Here is an 18,773-nt window from a genome sequence, read left to right as displayed (position 1 = left end):
CCGTGGAGCAACTAAGCCCGTGCACCACAACTATTGAGTCTGTGCTCTAGAGCCCGCGAGCCACAACTACTGAGCCCGTGCACCAAAACTACTGAAGCCCATGCGCCTAGAGCCCATGCTCCGCAACAAGAGAAGCCACCGCAATGAGAAGCCTGTGCAATGCAACGAAGAGTAACCCCCGCTCGCCGCAACTTGAGAAAGCCCACACACAGCAACGAAGACCCAACGCAGCCAAAAATAAATAAATAAATTTATAAAAAAACAAAACAAAACAAAAACATTCTATAAAAGGATAGATTAGAGAAAGGAACGAAATCATCCCGCCTTAGATGAATCTGAGGTGCTAACGTTGGTCTTGGAGCCTGGTCAGGGTCATCAGACACTGCTGGCGGCCTCCAATCATGATGGGTGACATGGGTGTGGTGATGCATCACCCAGATCTCCCCTGCAGGATGGAAGTACTCGTTCCCACAGCTGCTGACAGCTCAGAGCTGAGTACCGCTCCAGCACTGCCCTCTGAGGAAGGGCTCCACCTCCCCTAAGCTTATACCCCAGGGCAGCCCACATCCAATGACTGATGGAGGGACATAAAGGCTTTGGCTCCCCAGCCTCAAATAGGAGTCTCTTGGAAGGGTCCAGAGCTCCCCATGGGATCAGCTGAGACCTCCGTGCAAGTGATCACAGTTCAGCCTCCCCCTTTGCCCAATGCTTCTGAAGTGTTGATACTAAGTGCCCTTCCCAGTAATCCTCCTGCATGCAAATCTCTGTCTCAGAGTCTATTTCCTTGGAAAACTGACCTATGACAATGGGCCATACTGAGCTGGACCCTAGGAGAATGCTGCCTTAACAAGCCTACCCATTCATCCACCCTCCCATCTAAACTCCTCTCCTGACTTGAGAGCCCCACCAAGGAGACCTGCTCACCATTCCTTACACATCATTTATTCTTTCTGTATCTCTATACGCCAGGAGCCACTACCAAATCTCTCCTACCTTAAAATGATTATAAATGTGATGGCCCTGGCCTGGAGCTTCATCACCACCACCCAGTACCCTTTTCTCCGTACTCCTTTCCTTAAAAAACAAAAACAAAAACAAAACCTGTTTACTCCTCCAGGAAGCCTTCCTAAACTTCCCCTGAGTTTGATGAATTTAGAATCCTAGAGCACTTGAACGTCTAGCTGTTGTTAGTTTGGAAACTTTTGTGTGTTTATAGATGGACTTTTAAAACCATGTTTTGGGGTTCTTTGAAGTCTATATTTGTGCATTCTCTGCCCTCAGGAATGTGTGTCCTGCTTCTCCAATAAAGGAGGGGGCAGAGATCCCCCAAGATCAAGGAGGTCCTTCATCTATGTCTCCCCCCACCTCTGCTTGGCAACCACTTGGCTGCCCACAGAACTGACCAGTGTCTGATGACAGCCCTATAACTCAACAGGAACTAGAAGTAGGAGAACAGCCTACTTGTAGCCCTTTATTCCCATCAAAGACCTGCGTGCACAGTCTGTCCAGAACCTCTGGGGGGCAGGCAGGATGGCTATCATTAACTCCATTGATAAATGAAGGTCCTAAGGCCAGAGAGGTGAAGTGACTTGCCCAAGGGCACCAGTCAGCGAGCAGCAGTGTTCTAGGCCAGAACCCAGGCCTCCCTCCCGCCAGCCCAGGGCTCCTCCTGTCGCACTCTGCAGGGAGGCGGCAGCCCAGTGCTGGTGAGACTGGCAGTGTGTGGGAGCTTGGGAATCTGGTCTGCGGCACAGCAGTGTGCTCCCGGTAGGCGAGGTGGCCCACACCCACCCGGGGGCTGGGAGAGGCTGGCAGGCGCTTGCTGGGGCATCCCAACTGCCACCCTTTTCCCAAACGGCCGTGTGCAAAGAGCCCTTTCAGGAGACACAGTCACCAAGGAGGCCTGGGGAGCCACAGCCATAGGAGGAACCTGCAGAGTCCTCCAAGGACATGGCCAGAGGCTGAGCCCATCTGCAGGAAACAGGGATGTACCAAGCACACAGGACTCCATTGCGCCACTCTGCCTAGGCTCCCAGCCCTCCTGACCTCGCCCAGACCCTGGGGAGTACACTGAGGGGCACCGAGGGCTCACAGGGGTCACAGCATCATTGGAAGTGAGACCCCTGAACCTTCCTGAGCTATAAATAGGGGCGGGAGAGTGCTCCATCAGGACTGTTCTCTGGCAGGAGGCCGAGGAGTGGGTGGGCATCAGCAAGGCCTGTGGGGAGCCCTCAGAGCAGCCTCTGAGAGCTCACGTCCCCCAGCCTGCCGCAGTGAGGACCACCGATGGCTCTGTGGCCAGCCCTGAGCTTGACAAAGGGAGCCTCGCCTCATCCTAGAGGGGCAGACCCTGAGGCTAATAATAATAATAATAAACACTTACATAGGACAGAGCCCGTGCCAGGCTCTGCCCTAACATTTTACATAGAGTAGTAACACACACACACACACACACACACACATGCGCGCGCACGCGCGCGCGCTTTGGGATGGGATTCGGATGGCGGTGACCATGCCAGAGTACCAGGCAGCGGAAGCCCCTGGCTGGAGGCCTCTGGCCAGGGCTGGACCGGCGGGCTGCGGCGCAGTGGGGGACCTGGAGAGGAAAACCCCAGACCGCCTTCTGCAGAGCCGGCAGTGCGGCGCGCAGCAGCCACGGCGCAGCCCGCGGCTCCGTGCACGCCCGCAGCGGCCCAGCCTACGGAACCTGGCCTCCCTTTAGTTCAAGAATGAGAACCAAACCTTCTCCAGCCGCCCAGCCTTCCAGACTGGGCCTGCAGCAGGCAGACACCGGGGCCAGGCTGCGGGGGCGGCCGCCCACCGGTTCTGCCCGGCGTCTACGCCGCATCCTTACCCAGCAGCGCCCTCTGCTGGTCAGACCGGCTCTGTGCGGCTGGGAAGGCGACTCTGGGCCGGGACAGCCCGGCAGGAGCCGGCACCTTCTCCCCGCCAGGGCTGTCCCAGGAGAACACAGACGCTGGGCCAGCCACTTCAGCCTGGCCTGCCAGTCCGGGAAAGCGCCGGCCTCGATTTATCTCTGAAGGGCGGCTGAGAAGAAGAGCCAAAGGAGAGACTAAGATGCACAGGCTTCGGAGCAGAGAAGCCCCAGTTCTGCTTGTCCAAACCTGGTGGAAGCCACTTGGATCATCGTTTTTCTGATCTCTGCAATGGGCATGACCGCTCCTTGGCCCCAGGGTTATTGGAAGGGCTGCCTGTGGTGAGGACAAGGTTCAGGCTAACAAGAAGTGGTCATCGTTACATGTTCCCCACCCCCAGCCCAGCAGAAGCAAAGAGGTGTCCCATCCTGCTGGAATAGTGACTCAGGGCTTTGGCACTGCTGCTCCTGTGCAGTTCCCTTCCACTAACCATAAGGGTGCCCAACAGATAGGCCCTCTGGGGAAGGTCATCTCCAGGCAGAGGTCAACCAACTCTCCATGTGAACTTGGGCAAATTAAGTCCCTTCGCTGGGCTTCACCATGATATGGAGGGACTGGACAAGATTTGTGGTTCCCAGATACTAGACTATCGCATCCGTAACACCTAGCGAGCTCTCTAATAATGCAGATTCCTAGACCTCCACTTCCTGGGGTTCTGATGTATGAGATCACTGGGGAGTCTGGGAATTTGTATTTAAACCCCCTCCTCAGTTTACTTGGATGTCCAACAGGATTTAAGAACCACTACTTTAGGTGTTCATCGGGTCTTCTCCAGCTCCAAGATTCAGTAACCTTAGACAAGTTGAAGAAAAGGCCTGGATTGATCGCTGAGCCTTGGTCTCCAGCCTGGAGCAGCCCACCTTCCTCTCAGAAGACAGCTCCAAGGGGTTTCTCCCTGTCTCTGTTTCTCCTGGGAAGAATGTTGGGAATTGGCTCCTGGGTAGCAGACACTTCTGTTTGCCTCCCTAAAAATCATGCCTCTTGATTCCTTGGTAAAAGAACCCCAGTTTTGTTAAACGGTCCCTTAATCAGAGACAATGATAGTAATCTTGATTCTTCTCAGCCAGTTCTGATAATCTCATTTTCTTGGCAGGTATTTATTCAAGAAGCATGATATGAACCAGTTTTGGCCAAGGAAACATGAAGGGAAGTTTGTGGAGGTAGGGAGGGATTGGGAAATGTTACTTAAAAAGAACCCGCACACTAGCCTGGTGGGCCCCCTATTCTCCTTGTTCACCCTTCTCAAGCCTCCTAAGCTTTGCCTTTGAAACACACACCACAGTTTGAAACTATACATCTGGAAGATTATTTGGCCAAACCTGTCCCTCTGACTAGACTATAAACTGCATAAGGTCAGGAACCCTGTTTTTCTGGCTCATCATTTAACCCCAGCACCTCACACAATGCCTGATAAATCAGATGCTCCGTATATTGTTGTCAAATGAATGAATAAACAAACTCTCACCTTCCCAAACAAGGATCATGCTCATTTTCAAACTCCACCCCCAGAGCTTTAGGCAAATAGACTCCCCTTCTGAACAACTCTCTTCTGTGAAATCAGAGAATGCTGATGCTAGATGAGACCCAAAGATTTTTTCAGATAAGCAGACCAAGGCCTCAGGCATTCACTGGATCGTCAACAGTCCCTGTACATCCTCTCTCTGCCCGCTGCTGTGCTGGGTGTTGAGGACCCAGAGTTAACTAGGGCAGGGTCCCTGCCCTCCCAGAGCTCCATCTGGTTGATTTTCCCGATGTTTTCCTCCCTTCTGCCTTCCCCTGACCCAGTTCTCCATCTGTCCTGTGAGGCACTAAAGCCAAGGCAAGTGTGACAGCAAGACACCTGGGGCCCTACTCCCTCCTGGGGGTGACCTAGGGACTTCTTGAAGCTCTTGTCTGGAAGGACAGAGAGGTGTCCCATCAGTGCTGACCAGAGGCTGAAATGGAAGACTTCTGGCCAGTTCTTCTTGCCCACCAGCCAAAGGAATCAGCTATCATGGAGTTTCCAGGGTACAACAGATAGCTCGTAGTTGCCGCAGTTTCCGCAGGGTGACTTTCTCCCTCAGAAGCAAGGATTTCTGGGCATCAGCAGGGGGAGAATTCAAGCTCCGTCTCAGAAGCAGATAGAGGTCCTACAGAATGCTCCTCAGCCCCCGCCTTCGGTGCCTCTTTGTTCCTCTCTTAGAGGAGACCAGTCTCACTGGCCAGGTGGAGCTGTGCCAAACCCATGAGGCTTGAAGTCAGGACTGACAAGGAGCCTGGGGGCGGGGGTCAGCTCAGGCTCTGGGTGGGATAAGGAGAGACGCTCAGGCTGGAAGCTTGTCATGACAGGGTACGGGGAAGGAGCTGAAGCTGATGAGCTGAGAGAGGTCTGCGGGCAGGCGTCTCTCAACAGTGCACCTTCCAGCTGGGCACAGTTACCCACGTCGGGCACCACAGTCCAAGCTTCTGAGTCCACCAGTGCCTCTCTTTGCCTTACTCCCTCCCCTCAGATGAGGTGCCTCATGGAACATGCCCCGTCACCCAAGAAGCCCCTTACAGATCAGCAGGCTTGGAGGGCTGGAATCAGACAGAACATGACATTGGGGAGAAAGGAGTTGTTTCCCGGAGACCTCAGGGGGTTCATCTTGGAGAGGTGGGCTGGGGTAGCAACACAGTGAGGAGAGAAGAAAGTGGGAGAGGAAATTCTTTCAAGGAAAGAGCTGCTCTGTAATTCCTTAAAGACATTCTCTCATTGCTTTCCTCCTCCTCCTCCCCACTTCCCTCTCCTCCTTCTCTTCTCCCAGCTCCTTCGCTCCCACTCTGCTTCCTCCCTCCCTCCTCCTCCCTCTCCCCTCCCCACTCTCCTCCTCCATCTCCCATTTCCCTTTCCCCTCTCTTCTCATTCTCTCGCTCTCTCTCTTCTCCTCCCTCTCTCCTTCCCTCTCTCCCTCACTCATTCTCCCCCTCTCTCTCACTCTCTCATTCTCTGTCTTCCACCTTTCCCTCCCAGCACTGACGGTCTTTATACAATTAAAGTAGGGCAAGAATGTTTTCCAAGGCTTTAAAATATCTTTGTTAAGGAAATTCACTGGGAGGGAGAAACTCTGCTTAATTTCTTGGAAAATACAAAGCATATGGTGAGAACTGCTGTTGTTTCCCCCGTTCTCCAGATCCCCTCCTGAGGAGATCACATCTCAGGCTCACCTGTCAGGCAGGTGGGGCCTGGATGATGATGGCCAGATCCAAATATGCCATCTCCCATCTGGCTCCTGTCCTGTGTTCTGTTTGACAGGTGAGTTTAGGGACCAGAAAAAACGCCTTTGAACATCTGCTCACTAGAGAAAGAAAGCAGCAGCTCCTGCCATCTCCCTCAAGTGGTCCTTCTCCCCACGCCCCAAGCCAGAGCTTCAGTAAACTCATGGGCCCCAACCACTCCCCAGAATAGTCACTGCAAAGGCTCACTGTGTAGGCAGAGGCCAGCTGGGCGGTGGAGAGGTGGGGAGAGGAAACACACCTAGAGATGAGGCAGCCTCTGTATCCTTGAAAGACATGGAAATGACCCAGAAAAGACCCATTTTGCCTATGAGAGTAAACAGAGTGATTATAGTAGTGGTACTTAACTTTTCTGGACCACCTTGGGGATCTGATGAAAACTAAAGCTATTCCCAAAAAATGTACATACACAGAACTACAAGATTTTGTATATAAGTTCAGTAAGTCCATTGAACCCAGGTTAATAACCCCTGCATCAGAGGATAGCATCACCCTTAGACCCAGTCAAGAGGGGACCCTACCCTGTGTCTCAAGCTTTAAAGGGCCTCATATCAAGCATAATGTAATTCTCATTCTGTACTGATACTCATATATGCTAAGAGATAATTGTTCTTTCCATCTTCCTAGTAGCCATGATTGCCTGCAGCCTTCACGTCTCCTTCCTCCTAGCCCAACACATAGCATGGCCAAGTCCTGATGTTCATGAGCTCTCTGCCACTCCTTCCCAATCCTCCAGCCCTTCCATCTCTCTGTCCCACACAAGTCTGCCTGATCCCACTCTCCCTCTCACACCTGGTGGTCTGGCTTCTAGAAAATAGGAGGTAGAGTGAACACTGAGCCCACCCAGGGGTCCCAGAACAGCAGCAGCAAGGTAAGGACCATGGTGAGAGGTGGAGCCACTCCCCGACGCTGCCTTCTCCTTCTGCGCCGTCTTCCTCTTGGTGGGTTCCTCCCCTCCCCAGTGCCTTTCAGGTTCTCTATGGCTTTCTGTTCTTTGCACTAAAACTGGCATCAGCTAATGTGTGTTGTGCATTTCCTATATGTCAAGTGGTCTGTACGTGCATTATATCTTTCACCCTTTACAATGAAGCCTATGAAAAGGGTCTTCTTATGTGCACTCAATAGGTGAGGCAGGGCACAGGCTTGGGGAGGTTACACGCTTCCCCACCAGCTTATCAATTGCGGTCAGATTCCTATTCAGAGCTTCTTCCTTCTACTCCACTCGGCTTCCCGCTACTTATTAACTGACCAAAGACTGATAATGAAATTTCAGGCTACAACCTGCCAGATGGATAAAGCATTCCAGGGTCAGAAAGATCTTGGAGTCCCACTGCAAAGCTGGCCTGCTTCCTCTGCTCTGTAAGAACTTGGCATGATCGAGGTAGTTCGCGCTGAAGCCTCCTGCCCGGGCCGTCCGAGAGAAGCAGACCCATGAGAGCGAGTGTTAGGGCCCGGGCAGTACTGTCAGATCTCACTAATCAAAATGCAGGGCATCCAGCTCGGTCTGCATTTCAAATAAACAAAGAATCATTTTTTCGTGTAAGTATTGCATGGGGCGTATTTAATCTGTACTATACTAAAAAATCATTCACTTTTTATCTCGAATTCAAATTGAACTGGGTGCCTTATATTTTACCTGGCAAACCTGGGCCCAGGCCCCTCAGGTGTGGGCTTCAGCCGGGCAAGCGGAGAGGAAGGGCAGCTGCACCCACCACAGGTGAGCAAAGAAGGCTGGAAAGGCCAGTCCAGCCAGGGCTGCCGGAGGAGGGAACCGGAGGCCCTTTTACTCTGAGCTGCCCTTTTCGCCTTCCAGTTCCTTTGCCCTAGGTCACCTTCTGCCCCATCTCTGGCCCTCCTCCCAGGCCTCCACCCTCCCTATCTGCCGAAGAAGCTGCCCCAGCCGAAGGGGCTCTCCTGCCTTGCTGACCCCAGTAAACCCAGGTCTGTGATCCAAACATACAAGACAGCCCGGCCGCCTTTTCTGTGACCCAAGGTGGCAGGGGTGGGAGGGTGGCCAGATCCCTAGGCCAGCACAGGCATCTTTCAACCATGGCAAATGACTTCATGGCAACCTTGCTCACTGGGGCCACGATTTCTTGTCCCTAAGAAGCTGAGGGCTGTCCTCAGGGTAGAAGGACCTGGGTCAGAAGCCAGGGAAGGCAGGCCAGAGGCTCCAGCCTCCCTCCTACCCTCACATTCTCTCCATCTTGGCCCCTGGGGACTAGGGGGCGACACATGACATTCCCTGTTTCTCAAAGGAAACTGTGAGTCATTCAAAGCAAGTGCTTTTTCTGTTTGTCTTCTTTGAATGAATCTTTAAATTAGAGGAGGGTCCAATTAAGCATCACTCCAGCACCAGGTCAGCAGTTGGGTTGAGGGAGTTAAGAAAGGATTGCTGAAGGGACGGGTGCACATAGTGAAAAACCAAGGGCACAGGGGTATCCAGAGCCCCCAGGCTGGACAACTGGAGGAAATGGCCCAAGTGTGTGGGTGCCGGCTGGGCTGAAGGCTGGTAGCTTCTTGGGTGTAAATCAAGGCCAGCAGCATGTCACTCTCATGGCTATGGTAAGCATCACAGGTGATAATGGGGGAGGAATTTGTGGGATTCATACATTGCAGATGTGCTCATCTGAGGACAACCTCTGGCAAGGCATGTAGGGAAAAGCAGGAGCAGTGATTCAAGTAATTCTCGCATCAGCGTTGGTGCACAGTGGATAAGCTTCACTTCTTCCAGAACAGAAGTGCCAGTTACTGGGACCTCAAGACTCACCCCTCACCCTCCCGGCTTCTGCCTCTGGGCCCGTGCACCCAGGGGAGAACATACAAGTTTCTCAGCTTTAAGCCATTCCTTCTTTTGCCCGGCTCTCTAACTGCCTCCTCCACACCGTGCCCCACCTCAAGGCAGCAGAACCTATGAGAGGGCCCTCCCCCTCCTGCACACACACCCACACTGGGAAGTTCCCCCCAACACACACAGCTTCAGAAAGACCCTGACAGCCCCATATGGCTCCAGGGACTTCAGGGACTTGGGGCACAGAGTGGGACAAGACCTCAGAGGTCAGCTCTTCTAGGCCCTTCATTTCCTCATGGGAGGGTGGAGGCCCGGGTGTGTGTGTGTGTGTGTGTGTGTGACTAGTCCAAGGTCACACTAGAGCCATAGAGAGACCACCCAGCTCTTAACTGGTAAGCTCTTTCTGCTATGTTACCCTGACTTTCTCCTAATTTTTGGTAAACTTTTAGCAAACGTTACATTTCAGAGAAAAACAAATTTAAAGTCCAGTAATCCTGACCCAATTTGCTTTCATAACTAATAAATGCAGACTATAAACTGACAAATAAGAAATTGCTTTTTAAAGAAAAGATGTGTCTTATTTAAGGCAGATATTACAATAAAAAATATACTTGAAAAGTTACTGCAGTCTTGTAACTTAGTTCACTTAATTTATTTTCCAAAATAAACAAGCCTTAAAGTAGAGAACATTGACTTTGGAGTCAGATCCGGGTCCACAGCCTGGTTCTGCCACTTACCAGCTGTGTGACCTGGGGCAGGGAACTTAACTTCTCTGAGCCTCAGTTTCCCCACTCATAAAATGGGTATAAGAGCAAGATAGGCTTGTTGAGATGATTAAAGGAAATAGTGTGGGGAAAGCACTTAGCCCAGGCCTGGCACACTTTAAACCATAGAAACGAGCCAATATCCACTGAGACGTCTTCATGCTGTCCCCAGTCAGTTCTGAGGCTAATAGGAGCCTCCCACCAATTATTGTTATGAAACAGAACAGTCACTGCCTGACTATAAGAAACCTCTTTCCTGGACGTCAGGCTGCTCAGTCCAGAGAATGACTGTTATGGACTGAATTGTTTACCCCCAAAATTCATGTTGAAACCCTAACCTTCATTGCGGCTATAGTTGGAGATAGGACTTTTACGAGTTAATTAAGGTTAAATGAGGTCATAAGAGTGGAGTCCTAATCTGAGGGGATTGGTGGCTTTACAAAAAGAGGAAGAGAGAGGACCTCTTTCTCTCTCCGTGTGCTTGCACTGGGGAAAGGCCACTTGAGCACCCAGCAATAAGGTGGTCATTTGCAAGCCACAGAGAGGACTCTCATCAGAAGCTGACTATGATCTGGCGCCCTGATCTAAGACTTCTAGCCTCCAGAACTGTGAGAGAATAAATCTCTGTTGTTTAAGCCACCCGGTCTACGGTATTTTGTTAACAGCAGCCTGAGCTAAGACAATGACCAACCCATGCTGACTCCCTGGAGCATGACAGCTCCCAGCCACAGGGACAGAAAACCACACACCACAGCCTGGCAGTGGAGCCTCGTGGTGAAGTACACGGGCTCTGACTCAGACTGCCTGGAATTAAATCTCAGCTCTGTCACCACCAGCTATGTGATGTGGGGCCATTCACTTAACCTATCCGTGCCTCGATTTCCTCATGTACAAAACAGGGCTCATAAATTTACTGTGGGAATTAAATGGATTAATGAATTCAGTGATCTCAGAGCAGTTCAATCAACAAATATTTACCGAATGCCTGCTCTGTGTCAGGCACTGGGGGTCTATAGCAGGCAAAACAAAAATATTCCTGCCCTAATGGAATGGAGGAAATGGCTGATGAGAAGATAAATGCAATAATGATAAGTGCTAAGGAGATAAAAAGAACAGGAGGAGAGGGATAGGGCGGGGATGGGGGCTGCAATTTTGGATAGGTAACCAGGGATGGCCTGATACAAGTGGCCACGCAGACATCTGGAGGACAAGCATGCCAAAAGACAGAACAGCAAATGCAAAGGCTTTGAGGTGAGTGCATGTCATGTCTAAGAAACGGCAAGTAGGCTGATAAGGAAGAGAGCGAGCAAGAGAGAGAGCCCTGAAGAAGAGAAATAACGGATTACGTAAGGCTCTACAGCCATTGAAAGGACTTTGACCCGTACTCTGTCATGGGAGCCATTGGAAGGTTTTGGGAAGAGGAGACATGGGTTATGTTTTTACAGGATCACTTTGGCTGCTGTTTGGAGACGGTACTATGGGGAATGGAAAGGAAATATAAAGAGGCCAGTTAGGAAGCTACTGGAATAATCCAAGTGAGAGATGATAATGGCTTGAACTAAGGTGGAACAGTGGAGGTGGTGAGATGAGGTCAGGTTCTGGATGTATTTTATCAGTAGAGCAATATGACTTGCTATAGATTAGATGTAGAAAGTGAGAGAATGAAGAGTCAAAGAAAGCACCAAGGTTTTGGTCTGGGCAACTGGAAAATGTAGTTGCCATATACTGAGCTTGGAAAGATGCCAAGAGAAGCTGGTTTGATGGGAAATATCAGATTCGTTTTGGACATGTTTGTTTTAAAATGCCTATTAGCCATCCAAGTGGAGATACAGGGTAAAGAGTTAGATACACAAGCTTGGAGTTCAGGAAAGAAGCTAGGCTGGAGATAGTTTTGGAGCCATCAGCATGTAGAAGATACTTAAAGCATGAGACTGGATGAGATCACCAAAGCAACAAAGGTATACAGAAAGAGATCAAGGGCTGAGCCCTGGCTCACTCCCATATTAAGAGCTCAAGGAGCCTGGGAGCAACCAGCAACGCAGAGTGAGAAGGAGTAGCTAGCATAGTTACCACAATTCAGTATTTGTAACTGTTATTGTCTATTGTTGTCATTCTTGGTTGTTGGCTGCATCACTGCAGCACCAATCCTCAGGTCAGGGTGATGCTATCTAAGGCTGACAGAGGGTACCTGAAGGATCTGAAAATTAGAGATGCTGCCAGATTAATTTTTCATCAGAACAAAAGAGCAGGACAAAAGAAACACATACTCAGTTGTGTAGTGATAAAAGCTGGTGCAAGGAAGAGGAAAGATCTTGCCAGGGAAAGATAGAAACAGGAAAACATCCCCCATGTATAAAAGGGAAAAAAGGAGGAAAAAGGAGGAAGCCACACCACTCCCACCCCCTGCAGCTGCCCCTTTCCACCCATCAGAACGACAGAATAACAGGAGACAATGAGAAGACAGAAGTATTTTTTAACTGCTATCTTTATTTTAAAAGATCAACTATAATCATATAATTAAGGTGCCTTGTTTGATGGAAGGATGAAAATTCATGCTTGATTAGGACAGGAAATACGGCTCTTAGATGCTGTTTCATAATTAGCTAGCCCCTTTGACTTACATCCCAAAGACACTTAGGAAATTGTGAATGTTTGGCCAAGGCAGTAGGGGTTGTTTAGGTTCACAGAGGATGGGAGACATCCATAAGGACCACGATGGGGTGAATATTGAGACATCGTTGAGGACAGTGATGAAGTGGACATGGAGATAGCTGTAATACTGAGAGCCCAGGTAACCCTCCAGGTACAAAACCAACCACTCAGTCTGTACCAGGCAAGATGTGGAACAAATATCCAAGCAATTCATGTGCAACCACCTGGAAGATGACAAGATGTGACAAGATTGCTAGTGTATCCTTGAGGAAAAGCAGAAAGTGCAAGACCAAATTCAGCACCCTCATAGTCCAAGGAGGCAGGAGGGAGATGACAGCATGGATCTTAAGTCATTTGGTTATTGTTCCCAAGCAATCCACATGTCATATGTACATCACATGTATATAATAAAGAGAGCTGCCTTTTATTACGCTATCATGGGCACAGATCTAAACCCTTTACATAAATTATCCTATTTAATTCCAACAACAACCCTGTGAGGTAGGGGTGCTACTTTTACTGGCCCCTCCCCTCTAACAAATTATTGGGTTTAGGCTTAGGAGTCAATTGGCCTTTCCAAGGTCACATAGCTATTAAGCAGATAAGTTGGGCCTTGAACCTGAGGCTGACTGGCTCTAGAGTCCAGGTTCATAATCCCATACCACTGCCTCCCTTCCCAAGGTTTCCAGAAACTCACCTTCCTCTTGCCTCCCAGCCCTCCTCCACCACTTTCTTGATGGGCACTCCTGTTCCCCACAGTCTTCACTGCCAGTAAGCCCTCAGCTTGCACCTACTTCATGGTCAGACACAATGATAAGCACATGTTAAGTGCTCAATAAATACTTCCTGAATTAAATATCTGGTATCAACTTTGAATTGGGTTCTCCAGTGTGGAGAGTGAAGAAACTCAATCCCAAGGGAGACAGAGAAACAAAGCCTTTGATGAATGTAGACTCAAGCTGAGATGGGACCCTTTTCCATGTGGCTTTGAGAAACCCTCCACACAGGCCCATAGATTGCTCTTGGGTCATCACTGGCCTCCTGCCATTATCCAGCTTCTCCACCAGCATCAGGAGACTGATGACTGATTCATTCACTGAGAGACAATCCCCATTCTGCCACCACTATTTTGTCAACACAGTGTCAAAGAAACTGGTCATGTAAGTGGGGGCAGAGGAGGACCACTCAGGCCCTCTAGTGCTGTGTAGACACCTAAATATCACTTGTCTTATATTTTACCCTTGTTAACGCTTATGCAATATTTAGTAGGCATGGCCTGCACAGAAATGCTTATTCCTTTGCCTTTTTGTCCATAGAATGGAAGCTCATATCATAACCTAGGCATGCCCTCTAATCACAAAAGATTTTTTTAATGAAAAAGAACAATTCTGGCAATTTCTCATCCAGAAGCTTTATAATCTCAACAGAAGAGATAAAGTGAGAAGGTGGGACGAGATGGTCTGGAAGCACACTTCCTGAGTCACCATCCCAGGATTGTCTTTCTAAGTGAGACACAGGAGCCTGGAAAGATACCTTAGCTAGTGCATCTCTGACTCTGTAGGTCAGGCTCAGTGTCTCCCTCTCCCAACTTTTCCTACCAACCAGAAACCTAGACACATTATCGGACAAAAGATTATTAAACAACTTCCATAACCAAGAGACACACTGGAGATGTTGTCTAGATGGCAAAATATTAGAATTTCAGGGACATTGCAATGATTTATGAAAACAATGTGATAGCATATTTGAAAATTGGGACAGTACCAGAAAACCCAGGATATATATTGTCATACCATCAAAATACAGGCTGTTCATTGAAGGTATTTTGCCAAACCATTCTGCAGGCCTGGACAATACAAATCAAATTCTGTAACAATCGATTTATGAAAAAATCTTTGAGCCCCAGGTCTACAGCCTGCTAACTGAAGCAATATTTTAGGATCCAAATCCTAAAAGTTTTCAAAAATTTCAACATTGCCTCCATTCTGTGAAGCCGATTTTTCTTTCCTAAAGCTGGCCAACGAACGATGCAGTGCCCAAAATCTCAGCACCAAGGACAGAGCTCACTATATCAGGGAGTAATGCTCAGTTTCTCAACTCTGCAGACAAGAAATTTTTGTGAGTTCAAGATGAAACCACAGAATATTAGTGCTAGAGGCAATTAAGCAGCTCAACATTTTCATTTTACAGATGAAGAATCTGGGTTCCAAAGAAATCAAATGACCCGCTTAACATCCTAAAGCCAGGGCACTAGAACTCAGGCTTTCTAACTCCCATCCCTGTGTCCTTTCCCTGCACCATACTGAGAACTGGAATCACATCCAGATCATTCCCATGCTCCTCTACGGAAAGCTTACCTGATCTGTCAGTGCTCAGTTAACGTTAGGGCCAAGAGTGAATATTTGGGGTGAGAGAGAAAGGTAGAAAATACAAAGGAAAGAGAAATCTCCATGACTCCTCAATAGGGAAAGCTTTTCTTATTACCTTCTGGGAGTGTGACCAGTTGGAGAGGGAGTACAGGTAATGAAGCACAAGTAACTGGATTGCTCCTGCCAAGATCACAGCTTGAAAGAGTGGATGGCAGATGGGCAGCCCCAGCCAGCCAAACCCAGGACTGAGGAACAGGGTTTAGAGATCATTCCCCGACCCCAAATGTCAGCCAGTCAGCAGCGCATGTTGAGACATGACGTACAAGCCCAACAGACGTACACAACCCCAGGTTCTTGGAATCAAACACAGGCATGGCTCCTGCCCTCAGAGATGCACTCAGGCTGGCATGCCAGACCTCTGTGGAACCAACCATATCACAGCGAGAAAAAATCCATGGCTCTCCCAAATGTGGATCCTCCCATGGGGAGGATGCAGGGGGCTGTGTGAATTTGGGCAACTCATACTAACTCTCTGAGCCTGAGTATCCATTTCTATAGAATGAAAGTTTAGACTAGATGGTCTGGAAGCACCCTTCCTGAATCACGATCCTATGATTGTCTTTCTAAGCAAGATATATGGGACTGGGAAGGTACCATTAGGTAGTGGGTCTTTGAATCTGTAGGTTAAGCTCAATGCCTCCCTCTCCCAACTTTCCTTACCAGCCAGGAGCAATCACTCCCCTGATCTCACCCTAGACTTGTAAATGCCACAATAACAACATTAGCCGTAGAATTGGAAAGAAAGGTGAATATTAATGCAGAGGTTACATGAAGCCAGCTGGCTAGACATCAGAGGCAGCTTTTATTCTGACAAGCTCTTTGCCGACAAGATTCCAGCCCTCATCCTTACAGACTGACAAACTCAAATTCTATCAGGACCCCAAATCAAATTTGATCAGATTTGGGGATACTGATATACACTAACAAACCTTACATGAAGACCAATGAATAAGACCAGAATGCCAATTAAATCACAATGAGAAATATAACTGTCAAGTGTATTGGAAACTTAACTCAAGCTGACCACAGTCTCTCTGTGAGAGTCAAATCATAGAAACATTGAGGAATTGGTCAAGATAAGTTAACTAAGTTATTTGATTGTTTAATGGCATCAGGCTCTCCTATCCTGCCATACCCATCTCTATAATTGTGGTTCACCTAATAGCAGACAAGCTCCTCCCAGCAGCTACAGGGTGTTAGATGGACTTTGCTGCTTTTACCTGATTGATTCACCTTCCTTCCGCTTCAGTTTCTAATTTCTCTTCTGACTGGTACTTCCTTCATGTGTGTGTAAATTCATTTACTATCGAGTCCTTTTGGTCTCATTGGCATTCTCTTTTTTTAAGGTTATTTTGTATCTCTGCTCTGATCTATTATATATTGGTCATGTGTTTGACTATTACTTGTTTGCCAAGTTCAGGAATTAGAGGAGGGACTCTGTATCAGTTAGGTATTGTAAGATCACAGACAACCCTCAAACTCAGTGGCTTAAAACTACAATCGTTTATGATTTTTCATGCATCTGTGGGTGAGCTGATCTTGACCAGACCTGCTCCTATATCTGGGGGTCTGCTGGGAATCATCTGATCTGAACGGTGCTCAGCTGAGGCAGCTCTGGTCTTCATGGCTCTCACCCTCCTTGAACTAGCAGGGTAGCTGAGGCATGTCTTCTGAAGGCAATGACTGCTGCATGAAATGAGGCAGAAACCCACATGACCCTCCTGAGGCCCAGGCTTGGAATTGGCATACTGTCACTTTCACCTCCCTCTACTGGCCAAAAAGGCACTTGGTTGAACCCAAAGTCAGGGACTACGAAGAACTACAAAGAAACTTCATAAATTTGGACTTGGTATGGCCTTTCCCACTTCACAAACAAGGAAACTGAAACTCTGAAGGATTTTGGAAAATTGATTCCAATTCCCCTGTCTCCAGATGCACGCTCTTCCCCCACATCTGCTCTGCTTCCTCCTGCCTCGGCAGAGCCTTGATGCAGAATCAGGCGTCCTCTGTGCCTCTTGGACCCTGTGGCTGGTCCTCATGCCCCTGTGCCAGACCCCAGATCCCTGCCTGCCCCAGTTCTGAGTCAGCAACCCCCTGGCTGACTCTTTGAGGTCCTTGTCTGGCATCTCCCCACCCTTCCCCACCTGCTCCTCCACCCACAGCCAGCAGCCAGCACTCATTCTTGATCTGGGGAGAGAAGCATTCTCCCTGCCTCAATTCACCTTCCCGGTGGGAGGCGGATGTCCTGGGCTGTGGGGCTCTCTGCTCCACCCCTCTTGCTCCTGCTTTGTCTAAGAGCAGCCAGAGTTGAAGGGGCTTGGCCTGCAGACCACAGACTCAGTGGCCCAGTGTGAGCTGGGACTGCTGAGACTTTCCTAAAACGCAGAGAATTTAGAACCGGCGTCTCAGGTTGCACTTTCAGAGGTTGCAAGGATGTAATTCAAACTCAAGGAGAAGAGTTAGCAGGCAATAGGAACTTGTGCCTTTCCTAGGATCCTACCAACTGTGTTTGGATCTTTCCTGAAACCTGTAGTCATTTATTCAACAAGAATTGATTGGGTACTTCCTGTTTGCCAAACACTGTGCTAGTCAGCAATAATGCAAAGACGAATTAGATACTGTCCTTGGACACAGGAAGAGGGGACACAAGCAATTACAACATGACCACTGCTGTGTAGAGGAATGCACCTGGTGCTATAGGAGCACAGAGGAAGGAAGGCTTGAGTGAGCTTGTACGTATGAACTGGAGAAAGCTCTGAAAAGAAGGGGATGCTCCAGCCAGGACTTGAAAGATACACAAGAGTTTGCCAAGTGCGCAGGCTTCAGGGGAATGGGCTGAAGGAAACATCCCAGACCAAGGGGGCGCCATGGGCAGAGTCCAGGGTGCATGTCGTCCTGGCATTGTTGAAGGACCCACGCAGGAGCAAGATGAGGTGGGGCTGGTCTTGTGGGTTAGGTTTGACTGAAAGGAACAAAAACAAAATAGGCTTAAACAAAAGAGAATATTATTTCTCTCTTACATAAAGGGCAGATATGCGGTCCAGGACTGGTTTGGATTCAACCAGCAGGGAACCAGGCTCCTTCTATCTTGTTGCTTCCCTGTGCATAGACTTGACCTCAGAGTCAAGAAGGGACATCTTATTCCATTCCTTAAGAAAGGAGAGCAGAGTGTGTGAGTGCTGACTCTTAGAGCAGGGCTCCTAAGAAGCTACCAGCTAACACCTCACTTACTCCCTCCTCGGTCTCTTGACCACACCGAGCTACAAGGAAGCTTGGGAAAAGTGGTCTTTGTTCTGGCAACCTCTCACCCGCCAAAAATGATGATACTAAGCAAGAAGAGAGTACCAGCATTCAGGGACAACAAGCCACATACGTTATGAAAGGAGTTTCAATTTTGCACCACGGCAGATGGTGAATCATTGAAGAATTTTGAGGAGGGGAGTGATAGATCCGATTTGCATCCTGGAACAACCACTCAGGATGCTGTGTGGAGAAAAGACTGAAAGGGAAAAGGCAGAGGAACCTGTACAAAGACCACTTCAAAGCATCCACGGCCAGGCAGACAAGGAGGCGGGGCAGAAAGGAGAGATGCCAGGGAGGTGGAAATGATGGGAGTGGAGAGGGTGATTACTTAGAATAGAGAATGGGGCATGGGAGGGAGTCAAGAATGACCCCAAGTGTCTAACTTAAGACAATAGTAATGCTCAATAAATATTTGTTCAATAGTTAAATTTTGAAAAATGAAGAGTTGTTATGTGGGATTAAATAAATTAACATTTGTAAAGTGCTTAGAACAGTGTCAAGCACATAGTAAGCACTCAGAAAGTGATCATTAAACCTCTGGTCTCAGAAAAGGCCCTAGGTTAACAATCTTTCTTACGGGGCAGGAAGAATGACCTTCTAGGTAGCCAGGTTTCCCCTCTCTTCCACTCCTCTCCTCCACACTCCA

This window comes from Balaenoptera musculus, chromosome 1 (genome assembly GCF_009873245.2).
Source record: "Balaenoptera musculus isolate JJ_BM4_2016_0621 chromosome 1, mBalMus1.pri.v3, whole genome shotgun sequence".
Taxonomy (NCBI): Eukaryota; Metazoa; Chordata; class Mammalia; order Artiodactyla; family Balaenopteridae; genus Balaenoptera; species Balaenoptera musculus.
Note: the sequence above shows the minus strand (reverse complement) of the source record.